The sequence below is a fragment of the Chelonia mydas genome, chromosome 13 (genome assembly GCF_015237465.2).
Source record: "Chelonia mydas isolate rCheMyd1 chromosome 13, rCheMyd1.pri.v2, whole genome shotgun sequence".
NCBI lineage: Eukaryota > Metazoa > Chordata > Testudines > Cheloniidae > Chelonia > Chelonia mydas.
In genome coordinates this window covers 20,651,381-20,666,918 of record NC_051253.2, presented here as the reverse complement: position 1 = coordinate 20,666,918, position 15,538 = coordinate 20,651,381, and the positions used below count along the sequence as shown (strand labels likewise).

Sequence of the window (15,538 nt, the reverse complement as noted above, 5' to 3'; positions counted from 1 at the left end):
CCTTGGGGTTCAACCCAGTTCTGCACTGTTGGCTCAATAGGATATTTTTTTCCATTGGCTTCAATGGAAGCCGGATCTGAGCCATGAACACTCAGGGTGAAATTCTGGCCACACTGGTGTCAATGGCAAAACTCCTGCTGACTTCAGTGGGGCTAGGCTTTCAGCCCAAGAGGTGCTGTGAGACTATGTGCATCCACCATAGCCAGCACACAGGCTCAGAGCTGTGGAGTTCAGGGATGCAAGACTCCAGCACCTCCTGCCTCAAACCTTACACACCTCACATGTCGCTAGTGGCTCAAAGCGCCTTCGTTGCACTGTTTCTTCATGTTACTTTGAATATTTCTCTGAACTTGTGTGAGCAAACTGGATTGCATCCTATGAATAAGCCTGCAGAACAAGTGTCATTTGGATGCCAAGGGGATCAGAAGTGGGGGCAGCAGGAAAAGCAATGAAAGATATGATTATGTGTGATGGGGTGCTTGATCGTCTCCCCTCCTGATAGTTGCTCTCCCTACTACAACTCCCTCTCACCCACCCCTGCTGGACCCAATCCTGATCTCCCTTACACCACTGATAATCGGGCTTTGCTCCTTTGAAGTAAAGGGGATCACACCAATGTACAACCAGTGAGATCAGAATCAGGGTCGCACCATGTAAATTACTCTCGTTTTCCACCGCCACCAAATGCAAGTTACACTGCTGCTCACCACTGGATTTTGGCAAATTAGACACAACATGTAATTTACATCACTATTTACACTGCCACTGTATTTGAACTAGAGCCTTCCCTGAGAGAGACCTGGCTTAAAAGCATGTGACTAAATTTGGCCCAGCCTGGACAGAACCATGCAAATTGCTATCAAGGAAAAGGTCTGCAGGAATCAGTTGCTCTGCAATCAGCACTAACAAGCCTCAGTGAACGTGGCTTGTTACAAAACCGCAGAGCTACTGCAGGCCGAGCTGAGGTGGTAGCTGGCAGGACAATGGCTGTCTACACTAACTAGTGCAAGCACCTCCTTTCAGTCTTCCCTGATACTAGCGCTTTCCAAGGAAACTTTGGCTACTGTAACTTTGGCTGGGACTTGGAACTGGCTTTGGAAGCTTTCAAGCCACGCAGGGAGGGTGGAAAGGAGACGCCCTTTTCTTTGATTCACAAATGAGAGTGTTTTTATTTTATTTTTATTTACAATGTAAAACTAGCTGAGCTGCTGCGAAAGCATCCGGTCACACAGGAGCAGGGTTGGCCTCCCGCAGCTAGGCTCAGCTGTTGGTAGAATTAGGCTACTAATTGCCTGAGCCTGTGGCAGCCAGTTTGCAACCACGACAGGGACTCATGTGTCTTTCTGCCACGAGATGGCTGTTCTTTGCATTTTACTGATGGGATCTCCCAGATTACAGGATTTAAAAGGGGAGGGAAGAGAAGCGGAGACCAGGAGATCCTTTGCGGTGCCTTGAAATGAAGCTCTAAAAACTACCTTTTGGGGCACCTAAATAAGGACCAGATTTTCAGAAGTGCTCTGCCACTGTCCTGCTGCATGACCTCGAGCAAGTCACTTTCCCTCTCTGTGCCTTGGTTTTTTTCTCCCAGTCTTTGTCTGTCTTTTCTAGCTAGGTTATAAGTTCTCCATGTGTTACCCACTGGTCAGGGACAGCAGCTGGGGACAGATCTTCCCCAGAGAATCAAGGGGCCTGGTTTCTGATCTCATGCTGGTGTAAATCAGTGGTAGCTTAGTTATGGCCAATGAAATTACACAGAGGTAAAACTGGTGTCAAGTGAGACCAGAATCAGGCCCTAGAGGTTTTCCTGAGTTCTCCCCGGTGCATGTGCGATGCGTTAATAAACCATGACAGCTCGAGTTGTTTACACACAGATGGGAGGGCTGATTCTCCTTCCACGTACGCGGGCTTTACACCAGGCTATGGAGTGTCTTCTGATTTATACAACTGTAAGTAACAGACAACTCAGGCCTTCAGAGCCTGGCTGAGAGAAGATCGGATTTTTCCCAAGCCTTCTAGGGGCGGCTAAAGCCCTGGTTAACCCTGGGCAGCTTTCCCTTGCATGTTCTCTCTGTCTCGTGCTACTGTGCTGGTGATTCTCTTGGCAACACCTGTCTTGATAAGTTCAGAGGAATTTACAATGCCCCAAGGGGCTCAGAAATACCACGGCCTGGGCGTCGCTGCTGATCTTTCCTGGCTGGCTAGCAAAGCAGAGACCAACACCGGGTCATGTGTCGTTGGAGTTGCATATTTGGTCAGCTCTGAGTTCTCTGTCTGCAGAGGCAGGAAACACAAAAACAAGCTCCGCTGTACTTGCCAGTACAGTATGGAGTGACTGCCACGTCTGTAAGGAGAATCAATGGGACCAAAAGTTAAACACCCCCTTCTGACCAAGGCCATCTCTGGGACTGGAGAAAAGGGAAGAGGGTCTCTGGGAAAGTTCTGCATGAATTCTGGGGAGTGTTGTCCCCAAATGAGTCATAGACCAGAGGGCCTGCCTGTCTGTAATCACTAAGGATGCCACAGCATTTTCCACAAGAGTAGAGTGTTAGCTGTGGCATCCTGGCCACATTTCACCTCATCTAATTTAAATTCAGGCTCCTTCATTCTCTGTCGTTTCACGGATGTCAGATTTTTCTATACCTGACATCTCAGCCTGCTGTGTAGTGCTGCTGTGCATTGTTATGCAGCTGCTATGTTTCAACCCAGAGGTGGCTGCACGTTAGTGGTGGGGCGTGAGCCCTGCGTGCACAGAATGCATAACTCCGTGAGATCTATGAGGACGAAAGGTGCTAAGTAAAGATAAGTCTTTAAAGATAAACCTGGATCCAAAAGCATTTAGGCAGGGAAGAAAGGGTGGTGTCCTGCAGTTGGGGTCTGCGCGTGGGGCCACTGGGAGTGAGGTGCTGGCAGATTGTAGGCTGCAGCCTCTCTGAAAGGAAGGCAAAATAAGAAACAAGGCTCCCAAGTCTCATCCGCCTGAGGAGGATTTTGTGACACGTGAAAGTGTTTATTTCACTGGATGGAAATGGACAAACAAAGGCCCAATCAAGGCACTGGAACAAAATCCCCCCCAGCTCTGCCAACTCTGATTCCTACACTGCTTTCCTCCCACTCACCTGACCTACGCTGGGGGCGCCCTTCCAGCTACCCCCAAAGGCATTTGCAAGGAGGTAATGAAGAACAGGGATGGTCAGGCTCAAGGCTGTGAACCATTAAAACACCTTGGGCCTGAAGCTGGAAGTGGGAGGTTTCTCCAGCTTGACACTGGGGTAATGGAGAATAGAGTTTGGTCTCAAGTAAGGAAAAAAACAGAATAATGGAATCTGACCATATCACTGCGCCACTGTCCTGACTGCTGGCCCTGACACACGTCAGTGATGGGATGTGTCTGATTTCTGTCTGACTCCGTGTCTCACAAGCTGTGTGTTCTAAGCCATGTGGCTTGCTTGCACAGCTCAAAACACTTTACACACACTCATGGATGAAGTTGCATAACTCCCAGGCAGTGAAAGGAGGCAAGATAGGCCAAAGCAGGGTGAAATTTACCTCCCCCACACAAAGCCTGAGAGGAACAGGGAGGAGTAACTAAGGGTGAGTCTACAGAGCAGGGCGAGGTGTGAGTGAAGCTGGGGTAGATTTACATAGGCTAGTTTTACCCCCAATGGCATCGCAAAACAGCACATCAGTCCTGGGCCACTTGACCAATTTTAGACTTCTCCTGTGCCCAAAGAGTGCCCCCTGTAAAGCAGGCAAGGAGGACACCAAAGTCAATTACAGCGGCTGATCTTTCACAGCATGGCAGCATGGGACGAGTGACTTCCCGACTCTGATTGTGAATCCACTGGAGCATTGTGAGTTTGAAAATCTCCCCAGAACCTGAACATTACTGGGTTTGTGTTCTGCCAAGGGGAGAGACTGTAAAAAGAGGGCAGAGAGTGGGGAGAGAAAAGTGCAATGACCCAACAAAGTGACAACTGGAACCAGGCATGAAAAACGAATAGAAAATGGGGAAAGGAGGGGAGAGAAATACAGAAAACAAACATCAGTGGGCCACACTGTGCTCTCTGGCATCAATCTGGAGTAACTCCATTGAAATTAATGGAGTCATGGGGCTAAGTCCTCTGCTGGGGTAAATAGGCAGAGCTCCATTGAAGTCAAGGGAGCTGGGCAAACTTACACCAGAAGAGTTGTGGCCCACTCTGTAATTATTGGTGTAATAGAACAGAATTTGACCCATTGCATATACCAGCAGTCGCTCCAGCCAGCCTCGCTTTGCCAGCCTCTATCCCTAGTGCCAAGCCCAGTAGTCTCTTAGGCCAGAACCACTTTGTTCCTCTGTCTTTCTGGTGGGGGGGGTGGAAACGTAGGTGTTGTGATTTGTTTTGCTTCCTTACGTTCCATCCTACATTCTGTTCCACAGGGGTTCGCTTGCCCTCCCACGCATTACAGGGCTGGGAGGGGAAGCCTGAGTTCTGGAAGCACCTAATGATAGATAGGAGGCCAACAGGATTTTCAAAATGGAAGCCATCCAGGACAAACACAAGGGCCAAGCATGTGTGATCTCCACAAATTAAAACTATCAATTGGTTTGAAAATACTTTTTATGGAATAAAAGAGAGAATATTGACTAAACTGAGTGTGGTGAAGTAGGTCCCAGTACTGAGGAGAGAGGACTCTGCCATTTAGGTAAGTTGTCCATCAGTTATAATAGGATAAGTAGCCAAGAAAAATCTTTCCTGACATGTTCTCTGGAGATTTCCCTCCTGCTTCCCCCTCAACACCCTCAAGTGATATCTCCCCTGTCAACACACACACTTGTTCTAAGGTCTGCTAGCAAAAGAGAAAAGTCTCCAAAAGTAGCAGGTGTCCTTAAGACCTGTCAAAATACATCACTGCTGTCTTTGGAGCACTGCTGGCCCTCAGCCTGACCCCTGGATCCAACAGCGCCAGCCTAGTCCTCGCAGCACTGAGGTAATTAGGGCTTGGGAATGAGCAGAGGGCGGGGGTAGGAATTTCTAATGTCTGAACTAGTTAGAAATGCCTTCCCTTCCCAAACCTTCCCCAGACAACTCCCCCCGCCTCTTATTCTCCTGTGTACATGTCAAGCATTGGGGTACTCAGTCTTTGTACGCTCTTGAAATATTGCCACCGGGTTGGGGACTGTGCAGCGAGGACCTGAAATAACAGCACCAAACAAACCACACCTCTTCCCTGTAGAACAATACTAGATTGGATCCATGTGTGTCCCAGAGGGGCCCAATGCATTTCAGTCCATGGCAGCTGTGGTCCTTCTGTGCCAGGGCTTCACGGGACCTCTGAAACACTCAGACGTGTTCGCCTTGGAGAATCACCCCACCAAGAAAGGTCTAAATGATGTAGTATTAGCAGGAAGAGACATGAATCCAAGGGCGCAGGCCAGGCCCTGTTGCACGCTCTGCTGCATCTCAAAGGGGGTGGCTATTGAACGGAGGAGCTCATCGGAATGTACTGTGTTGAAAGGGGTAACATAATAGGCCAAATTCTTCTGTTACCCTTGTGCCATTGATGTCAAGGAGGAGTAACTGAGCGGGGGACATGGGCCACCTGTTAAAAGGACTGACAGATGTTAATGATTCAAATGCTTCCAATCAAGGAAGTTGCAAACTTTCCCTTGTCAAGGGAGAGACTATAGTCCTGATTGTTGTGTCTTTGTGGTGCATGGTGAATGCAGAGGAGCCTGTCTGCTCTGGAATGGCTGGTGGGAGGCTGTGCGCTCTCAGGAGGGAGAGAAAGGGAAAAGCCTGTAGTAAACCACAGCAAAACTACTCCTGAGGTGGAAGGAAGAGGAGTGGAAACCTCCTGAAGTCATCAGCAAAAGGGCTATTGTGGAGTAGCAGTTATTTCAGTCTCCCAGATTTAAAAGCCTAGCTGTCCGAAGAGAGCATGCTGAGAAAGGCCCCGCTATTAAAACAGTACATCTATTCTAGCTCATTGATGGCCAGGAAGCCAAAGGGATCAGAAGGGGACTAAATTCTCAACTCCTTGAGACCCAGGGACTTTGGTGTAAGTTACTGGGAGATTTTCCAAAGAGTGGGTGTTTTATGTCTCTGGTATATTTTTTCCCCACTTGGTGCATTCTGTGCTCGTGTCGTGTTTATTATATCAGTGTTTCTCAATGACCGGTCCGTGGGCTGGCATTGGTCCCTGAGATCTCCCTGACACAGTGTAGGAAGGCAGCAAGCCACGCCCTGGTACCGAAAAGGATGAGAAACATTGTATTATATCATCAGATTCTGTATTACTTTTTGACAAACATCCGCTGTCTCTGCTTCAAGAGTACAGTATCGCCACCACATCCTTCCAGCTGGGGGTAAATCCTAACTGATCCTTGTGTAGATGGGCCACTACCACATGTTCTCTTCTCCAAGCCAAAAATCTTAGCAAAGAGCCTTAGAAGGGAGTTTGCAATAGTTCTATGTGACGCACAAGGAAGCGGATCTGTGTTAGTTTTACCAAATGAAAGTGCACCAATGGCTTCATTTAGGATAAAATTCTGTGCTGAGACGTAGAGTTAAGCAACACATGATCCGATGGATGAATAACTTGAGCAGAAATTGCTTATGAATATTATTCAGCAGCCTATCAGATCCCAGAGTTTCCCTTGATTGAAAGCTATTTTTTTCAATCTAATATTACTTTAGCAGAGAGTTCAGGCATCTACTTTTGCTTAGCACTTCAATAAGATTTTTAGGAGTCCTTTGCCCCAAATATCTCATTTTATGGGTGTACCATAGATCACAGGCAAGCATAAAGGGTTGTGTAATATTCCTACAGAGATTGATTTTTCAACAAAGTTTAAGCATGGAGGTACTGGGACTGCATACACAGCCTAGATAATTGTGTTTGCAAATACCCAGCTTCGGCCATTTGTGTGTGCAGTTACTGTTTTCGCAAACACAGTCGCCCTAATGGTGTGTGAAAGGGTAATTGCACACACAGGACAAGTGTTTTTCAACCTTTTCAGGCTGATGACCCTTTATTCAAAATAAAAAATTATTGCCATCCCTTTACATTTGTTATAAGAGTAAAACATTATCAGTGACGACAGTGCTAAGCTGAGAGAGAGAGAGGTGCTGTGTGTGTGTGTTTTGAGAGGCTGACAGAGAATACTTGACCTCGAAGGGTAAGTGTATACAGGGTGTGTGGGAGTGAGATTTTCTTTGCTCTAGATTATAATAAAAATGTCAACACCTCGAGACCTCCCTGGCTGACTTCTGTGCTCCCTATTTTCAGGCCAAATCCTGCTCTCGCTTGCATCTGTATAATATCATTGCCTGTCCATCTTTACTGAACACTCATTTTTACCAAACCAACCATCCATCTTCTCTCTATTTAGCTTTATATAGACGATGTTCAGTAGAAGTAGTGTTTTGCTTATGCCTCCTGTTTTATAGGCTATCTCAGGAACTGAGCTCTGATCCTGTACCCAGAATGCCTACCCTTCATGGTTGAGTCCCTCCATACCCATACTCTTTCACTCCAGCCTCCTCACAGCACTACGTATGGGTAGGAATAACAACCCCTCTCACGTCTCACCTTGTATTCAGCCCACAACTCCTGATTCTGCTTCGCTATGGCCAGTCAGTTTTTTCTCTCCATAATTAACAGGATACCAGACGATTGATCGATAGCTAGATTAAACAGATTGAGCGATCTATCAGAATTCTATGGCAAATTATTGATAGAGTAAGAAAATTGTCAATTAAAAACACCTCTAGTTACCTAGACTTGTACAAAATTGCACAGGAAGATAGTGGATCAAATTCTGTTTTCCTTTACACTGGTGTAAATTTGGACCATCCCCACTTAAATTAACAGTGTTCCTCTGGAATTAGAACAGAATTGGGTCCATTCACCTAAAGCACACCCGAAAAACCTCCATTTATTCTCACAGCCTAAAGCCATGTCCCTTTCAGCCTGCCACCTCAGAGCTCCAGCCAGGGCCAGCTCTACAGTTTTTGCCTCCCCAAGCAGTGAAAAAACTGCCGCCGTGGACGGCAAAAGGAAGAAGCTGCCACCGATTTGCCACCATGGCGGGCGAAACAGAGAAGTTGCCGCCGAATTGCCACCGCCGCAGAAACACTGCTGCGCCTTGCTAACTGCCGCCCCAAGCGCCTGCTTGGAACGCTGGTGCCTGGAGTTGGCCCTGGCTCCAGCAAGGTCTGCCTGGGAAGTCCCAGATCATGTTCTTGCATACTTGCTTGACTTGTCAGCTTATGTTAAACAGTGTCCTTTCCAGATTCCAAACCTACATGCACATTTAATAATGATATCACCTTCCAATCCCAGGCCAATGATTTTTCTTCCCAAATATAAAATCTTCCCCTTTGTGTCTGGCTCCCAGTGGCCAAATTCCACCATCCCTTACACTGTAGTATGCCCCGTGTGACTCCATTGACTTTGATAGTTCTTCCAGATTTACACCACAATAACAGACAGAAGAATTTGGCCCATAATGTAGAGAATGGGCTGAGTATATTCTACGAAGAGAATCTAATTCTGTGCATGTGTACACAAAACTGAGCAGGAAAAAATGAAATCAAATTCTGGAAAACGATTCACAAGCAGGAGAATAAGAATTACTTTTAGAACTCAGTTTCTGCTTGACAAGAGATAGGGGAAAGGATGGGAATATTCCTGGTACCTTTTAAAACACCCATTACATCCCCAAATAACTCCAGCCCTGAACACCTCCAGATCGTACTTACCCCCATAAATTCCTTGATTGGGCAAATTGGTTAATCTCTCTGCCTCGATTTCCCTATCTGTAATATGGGGATAATATTTTCTCATTTTTGCAAAGTTTGTGCCTCTTGGATGAAAGTTTCCGTGTAAGTGCAGGTTAGTAATATCAATATGGAAAAATTTATTTTAATTGATTTTTCTTTTCTATTTAGAGATGAGCTCAAACTACAAACCTCAGAACCAGACGAAACACCTGTAAAGGTCAGTGGTGTTTGGATCCAGGGATTTGGGCTCCTCTTTGCTATTAGACCTGTGAGTACACAAACTAGTCACTCACTGATACCCCTTTCAAGAGCACTGCCTTGGAGAATGGCAGAAATGCAGGGAAATGTCACTCTGCTGGGTAATGGTGCAGACAGAGGAACGCTTATTATACACATGGGGGTTTCAGTAGTACGTGTTCCCAACCTGTTCTAAACATCTCCAAAGCACAGACCTCTGCCCCTTGAGTTAAAGGAGGAACTCAATTAGCTTGTAGCAGTAGTAGGCTCTCATCCTCCATGTGGACCAGCCATTAGAGGGGGGACACAACACACTTAGTCAATGTGTGACACAAGCAAGAGTAGCTCCTCTTCAGTGCGCTCCCACCCGCTTTCAGCAGTGGGGAATTTGGCACTGGGAGAGGAAGATATGGGAGACTGCAGAAGAGGAAAAGAGATTGGAAGAGAAAAGGAAAGAATAGCAGATAGGGATCAAGAAGCTGAATGAGTGAGGGTGAGTGTGAGAGAGAGAGAATGGGCCTTAAGGAAGTAATTTCTGATGCTAGATAATAATGTTTTATGTAATAATTTACATGCCTGTAGTACATTTTATCCCAAAGGATCCTAAAGCACTTTATAAATATAACATGCAAACTACTCCCAGGGACTGATGGGGTGACTAGTAAGCAGTCATACTTCTGAGGTGACTAGTAAGCATTACAGCTTACAATTTAGAAAGCTACTTTAGTATCTGCAGCACCAGGAGATAATGCCAGGGTGAGCTATAGCAAATGGCAGCCATCTTAGCTTGATGATAAATACCAGTGAACAGGACTTGTCAAAAAAACTTCAAAATTTAGACTTTTTTTCCAAAAAATTTTCACAAAACAATTGTTACTATTTTTCAAGTGGCTGGAGCTTTTCGAACATTTGAAATTTCAGCAAAAATATTCACAAAAAAGATCTGGATTTTCCTGTGAATTTTTTTCCTGCATTTTTCTGTGCTCAGTCTAAATGCCAGTCCTCTCCAGAGCTCCCCTGTGCACCTAGTCCAGCCGACCCCTGAGAACACCCTCACACACCGCTCTTACAACAGCTGAGACCAATGAGAGGATTGAAAAACCTCCTTTAGTTTTTGTTACCTGCTTTAAAAAAAACCCCAAATCTATAACAACTGTTTCAAGTCACCTCTGGTGATCAGAAATTTGAACAAAGGGATAGAATAAGGTCAAAATATCTGTCAGGGTCCTGGAGGACTGATAGAAGGAGGTTTGTGAGAGACAGCAGGTCCTATCCTCACTAAATCATTGTGGTAGAAAATGATTGACTCGCACAGGCCTTCTGCTGATGTAATACCCCTAGGTGAGTATTGTATGTGTATCTAGACTAGAGGACAAGTCGGAAATAAATGGTACCTCTTAGTCTTTCAGACATAGTGTTGTAACTGCATGGCCTGGACCTCCTTTGACAAATGTGAGAGAGATCTATTTTATTTTTATGACTATTATGTGTGCCTCTGTTTATCTGAGCTCATCCCGTGGAAGACGATGGCTTTGGATACCAGTATTTAACTGACAATACAGACGCCAGAGTGTCACATGGTTCCTGGCCCCTTTATGAAGTGATAGGCCAAGTCCCACCTGTGACGCAATTAGTTCATCTCCCCACACTGGGGAGAATGAAGAAGGTCCTGTTACCAGTGGTCATGTGACTCAATTGGGATTCTACCATATTTAGTTCAGAGGGGCCTGAGTGGAAAGGAAGAGTGGGTCAGCAGATGGCTACAGAAACTGAAGAGAGCAAGAAGTTTCCTGTAGGAGACCCTGAGATAGCAGGGGAGAAAAGGATTCCAGGAAGGGAAGGCTTGGAGTGACCTGCCCAGGCGGAGAGGAGGTCATACTCTGGGCAAGAAGCCCTGGGAGTTGTGACTTGATAGAGAGCAGGAAAACAGACATTCAGGGTGGAGGGGCTGGAGACTGGGGTAGGCACTTTTTGGTTTATCTTGTTCTTGGATTCCCAGCAGGGAAAAAGCCGAGAGAGTCACCATTCTGATAGGAGTGAGAAGAACTGCGAGTTAAGCCCAGGAGGGGTAGAAGACCTTTTGTTTATGTTAACTAAGTTGGGACTATTGATGAACATGGTATTTAGTTTGGACTTTCAGAGTTCAGCCCTCTTTCAGAATACTCAGAGTGACCCAGCCCAAAGTCTGAGCCACATGATTCCTTCTGAAAGACTGGTGAAGGGAAACTGATCCAGCGCCCCCCCATGCCATGAAGGGGCACTCTGGAGGTGGCAACACTGTTGCACAGGGCATCTGAAATTTGTCTTTGACCAAGCTGCACATATCCCTTAGCTTGGGATGGCGGGGTGGACCTTCAGGTGGGCAATGTCAAAAAACTTTGGAACTATTAAAAAGCACATATAGCCCTGATGAACAGAGGTGGAGAGGCAGAATGTGCAGAAAGCTGACAGAGCCCTGTCCCCAGTGTACTGGTGCCTGGGATAAGTTGGGCTTGCCCAAATGTTGAAGGAAATGGTAAGCTTTAGGTACGGCTATATGTGTAGTCCTTTTTTGTTTGAACCCAGTTCTCTGATTGCTATGTCCCTATGGATAAATAAATAACTCTTGGTTCTGAAGAGGTTGCTCCGAGTCACTGTGTCACCTACTGGTCACAACTGCGGAAAGAATCCATGCAGGTGACCAAACACAGTTGAGCCTGCAAAATAATCATGGTTGCCATTGCTTAAAAGTGGAGTGAGCTGTGGAATCCCATCTTGAGAGAAGTGAAGGTACAGGGCCTGTCACTTGAAAAGGTACCCACAGAAAGACTGAGAGAGATCAAAGGTACAACTAGTCCTGAACCGTAACCACCTGTCTACAACTCTAAGCACTGTAAAGGCTGCTCCGAACCTGCAGCTGGAATATATTATGCCATAGGTTGATACCATACGTACAATGGCATCAACTAAAAACTATGGCAAATTCACACAGTCTGTGGGAACTGGCATCACGTCCTGCAGAGCAACTACAGTGCTGTGTGTCGTTCTGTGGCAGCCCTGCAAAAACCTGTTTCAACCCCCATTTGAATCGCACTGCAGAGACCCAACACTTGAGGGCAACCAGTCACTTGGCCAAAATTACTAACATCCAAGGGCCTTTGTGGTATGCCCACTAGTCAAGCCTCAAATCTTTCATGAGGTAGATGTGATTTAGATCCATTATGCAGATAGGGAAACTGAGGCAGTGAGAGGTTAAATGACGTGCCCAAGGGCACACAGTGAATCAGAGTCCTAGCTGGCAACAGAACCCAGAAGTCCCAACTCTTATTTTTCTGTTTCATACACTTATCAAAGCCTAGAGCATTAGGGTCCGTGTTTGGTGCTGGCCTGATTCTCTGGAAACTGAAGCTCTCAGTTTATCCACAGAACAGGTACTGCATGGGCATCAGCAGTTAACTTCTCTGATACTTCCCCAGGAGCAGGAGAGGAGCTCACTTCTCCACGGTCCATTCATTGCTTGGCCTCTTTGTGGAGACTGCCAGTGAAGGGACCAATGAGTAGCGATTGCAGTGGTGGCTTTCATATGCTGACAACTGGTCCGCATTTGTGATGCCTCAGTGCATCCATACTGGAGGGCAACATGTAGGCTGCCATGGGATAAGTTGTCTTCCTTTTAATTCAATAATTAGAAAAATGAGGCTAGACCTAGTTGCCCTTATGACTAGCTCATAGTGCCTGATTCTCTTCTCAGACATGCCCATGAGAAGAGGGTCATCACCCGTAACGAGTGAATGGCTTTGCGATTCTTGGCTTGGAATGGGATTAGGAGCATGGCAAACTGATGCACTCATCTTCTGCATGGAGTGGCCAGGGCACCCTATTCATGGAAACTCTCTCTACCCTACATGAAGGGACCACAAAAGCAACTCAGCTTGCTGAGTGATTGTAGGATCTAAATGAAGGCAGGGGGATCTGGCAGCCCACGCTTAGGCTGGGACCCCTCTGGTATCTGCAAGGATGGTGGTGAGAAGAGAAAGTGATGAGCCGCTCGGCTGGAATGGATGTGTAGGAAAGCCGCCTGTTTGTGCTCTGGAGAGCACTGGAGCTTAGCTTGGGCTCAGGTTGAGTGCAGTGGGATGGGACAGCTGTGCTCACATCACGCCTCTTGGGCTGTGACAGGCCCATGGGTAAAAAAACAGCTCCAGCTTCCTTCCAGTACTTTAACCTTTACAGTCAGAAATTTTTATTCAAAGTAAGCAAACACACGGCATTCCTGCTCTTTAATGTCTTACTGCAGGGAAAACTTGGCACAGGAGTGAACAGCAGCTGGGACTGAGCCAAATACTGCTCCAGCGTATATCCGGAATAACTCTACTGCAGGCAATTCATTAATGCAACTTCATTGAAATGGCTGACATTACTCTGGTGTAAGTGAGATCAGCATTTGGCCCACTGGGTTCAAACTCATACAGCTCCCTTTATACACAGGACCTTGTATTACAGATCCCTGTGATTCCTAGGGCCTTTACATTGTGAGCCTGATTTCCCTCTCACTTACAGCCATTTCATATCGGTGTAACTCCATTGCCAATGCCTCTCCCGTCAAAGGAGTTACACTGCTTACTTCTATCAGGCTAGTGTGAATGAGAGGAGAATCTGGCCCTTCATGTTCCATAGCACTTCTCTGTGAAGCACAAACTCTGACTTGCCACCCTTGGAGCTGGGGTGATGCACAAATACAGTAGTAATAACATTTACCAAGCCTTCGGAAAGCCAGGGCACCCTGCAGCCCTCTGGTTTAGTTTGGCACATCTGTATTTTAAAAACCCTCAGTTTATTGGCCTTCCTATTTTTGTGGATGAAGCATGCTGGTTTTCTGTCCCTTGTGGCAGACTCATGGCCCAGGAGAAAGCCTCATTAATGAATATTTTGGGTGAAGCCATGCAGGTATTAACACACTCCAGACCCAGCAGGGATGAGGATTGCTCATGCAGCGGAGGGCATACACTTGGTCTTGCTTCATTGCGACTCCCAGATTTTAAGTTAGCTTGATCAATTAAAGCCTGAGGTTTTGAGTTTTCTTTTTTTCTCACACAGATGGTGAAACCCGGATATTCCAGATAAATTCCATGGATGGCGCTCTATCAGAATCTCCATTTCTACAATCTGAATGGGCGTTGGGAACTCTTACGTGATGAGTTCTACCAAGACAGAAAGCAAAGATTAAAAATAATCTTTTTCCAGGGTAAGACTGGTTTCTGTTATGCCAGCATAAATCCAGAGTAATTCTACTGACTTGAAAATAACTCTAGATTTATGTCAATATAGCTATGTCCCTAGAGCCGTGTGAAAAACCGGAAACTACATGAAACTTACAAAGCTCAACTGGTTTTGGGTTTCATTATAAACTCAAATCTTAGACCATGCTCATCAAAAGATTCTTTAAGGTTCATGAACCTTTCAGTCAAACCTTGGCCAAGATTCAAGCCAATCGTGGGTTGATTTACAGCTTTGTGTTGAAATGATGTGAAATCCAGGGTTTTATTTGCTCTTAATGCTGAAACGCGATGGGTTTTAGCTGAGCTTGGCTTTGAGATTTTGATTTTGTTTGAACATGAAACTCAAAACCAGATTCATGAAGAACAGGGAAAAAATCAGGTGCCTTCCGGGTCATTTGCATCAGCTGGTGGTTGGCGTGAGCTAAGTACCGTTTTTATTATTCTCTGATAATCCCTGCTAAGCTCGAAAGAGGCAGAAGATGGAGGCATTCCTCTGATACTCCACTAGAGCATTGGTACTTTGGGGATGATGTTGCCCCTGCTGGATACATTTTGCCTGTGATACCGGGTGCCACAGGCAGTGGCAAAGCGATTGACAATATGGTTTGGCAACACAGATGCCACAGAGCATAGATCCACCCAAAAAATGCTGAACAGAAATCGCAGGTGTCTGACATGAGATGCCCCACTGCTCTCTCTCAGAACAGTGAAATAATGCAAAACTTTTCCTTAATCCTGGGAGCATGCGGAAAAGCAATCCTGGGCCCATAGTCTGTACTAGGTCAACTTGGCCGAGCAGCTAGTTTCCCTTCCTAACCAATCTGTGAACTTGGACAAGTCACTTCACCTCCCTGTGCTTCAGTTTCCCTTATCTGTACAATGAGGATAAGGATACTGACGTCCTTTGTAAAGTGCTTGTAGTCCTACTGATAAGTGCTGTCAGCTAGGTAGTAGTAATAGTAGGAAGTCCTCTTTCCACTACTTTAGAAAAAGCCCCATCCTGGAATAGGGCCTCGGGCTCAGTTCACAACATGAACGTCATCCATAATGAGTCCAATTCAACTCTCGTATGCACAGGTCAGCACTGCTCTTGTTCACAGAAGGGTTGAATTTGGCCCACTGGTTTATGTGACGAGTGGCATGTCTTGTATGGAGGAAGCCTCATCCCCACTCCAAACATAAAACGGCAGTGACCCCAGTCCAGAGCTGCACACTTCTCCCATTCAGATAGGCCTTTTCTCAGAGGTTTGTGGAGACAAGCAATGCAGCCTCCAC

The 15,538-nt window shown here is 46.2% G+C and overlaps 1 long non-coding RNA gene across 1 annotated transcript in view; it reads left to right on the top strand.

The window, feature by feature from the left end:
* Window positions 1-14,229, top strand: part of LOC122462679 — a 74,147-nt gene extending 59,918 nt beyond the window's left edge. The window contains exons 2-4 of the long non-coding RNA XR_006285390.1: window positions 8,937-8,985; window positions 13,282-13,411; window positions 14,082-14,229. This is a non-coding gene — a long non-coding RNA (uncharacterized LOC122462679). The remainder of the gene's footprint in view (window positions 1-8,936; window positions 8,986-13,281; window positions 13,412-14,081) is intronic.
* Window positions 14,230-15,538: the final 1,309 nt, after the last annotated feature.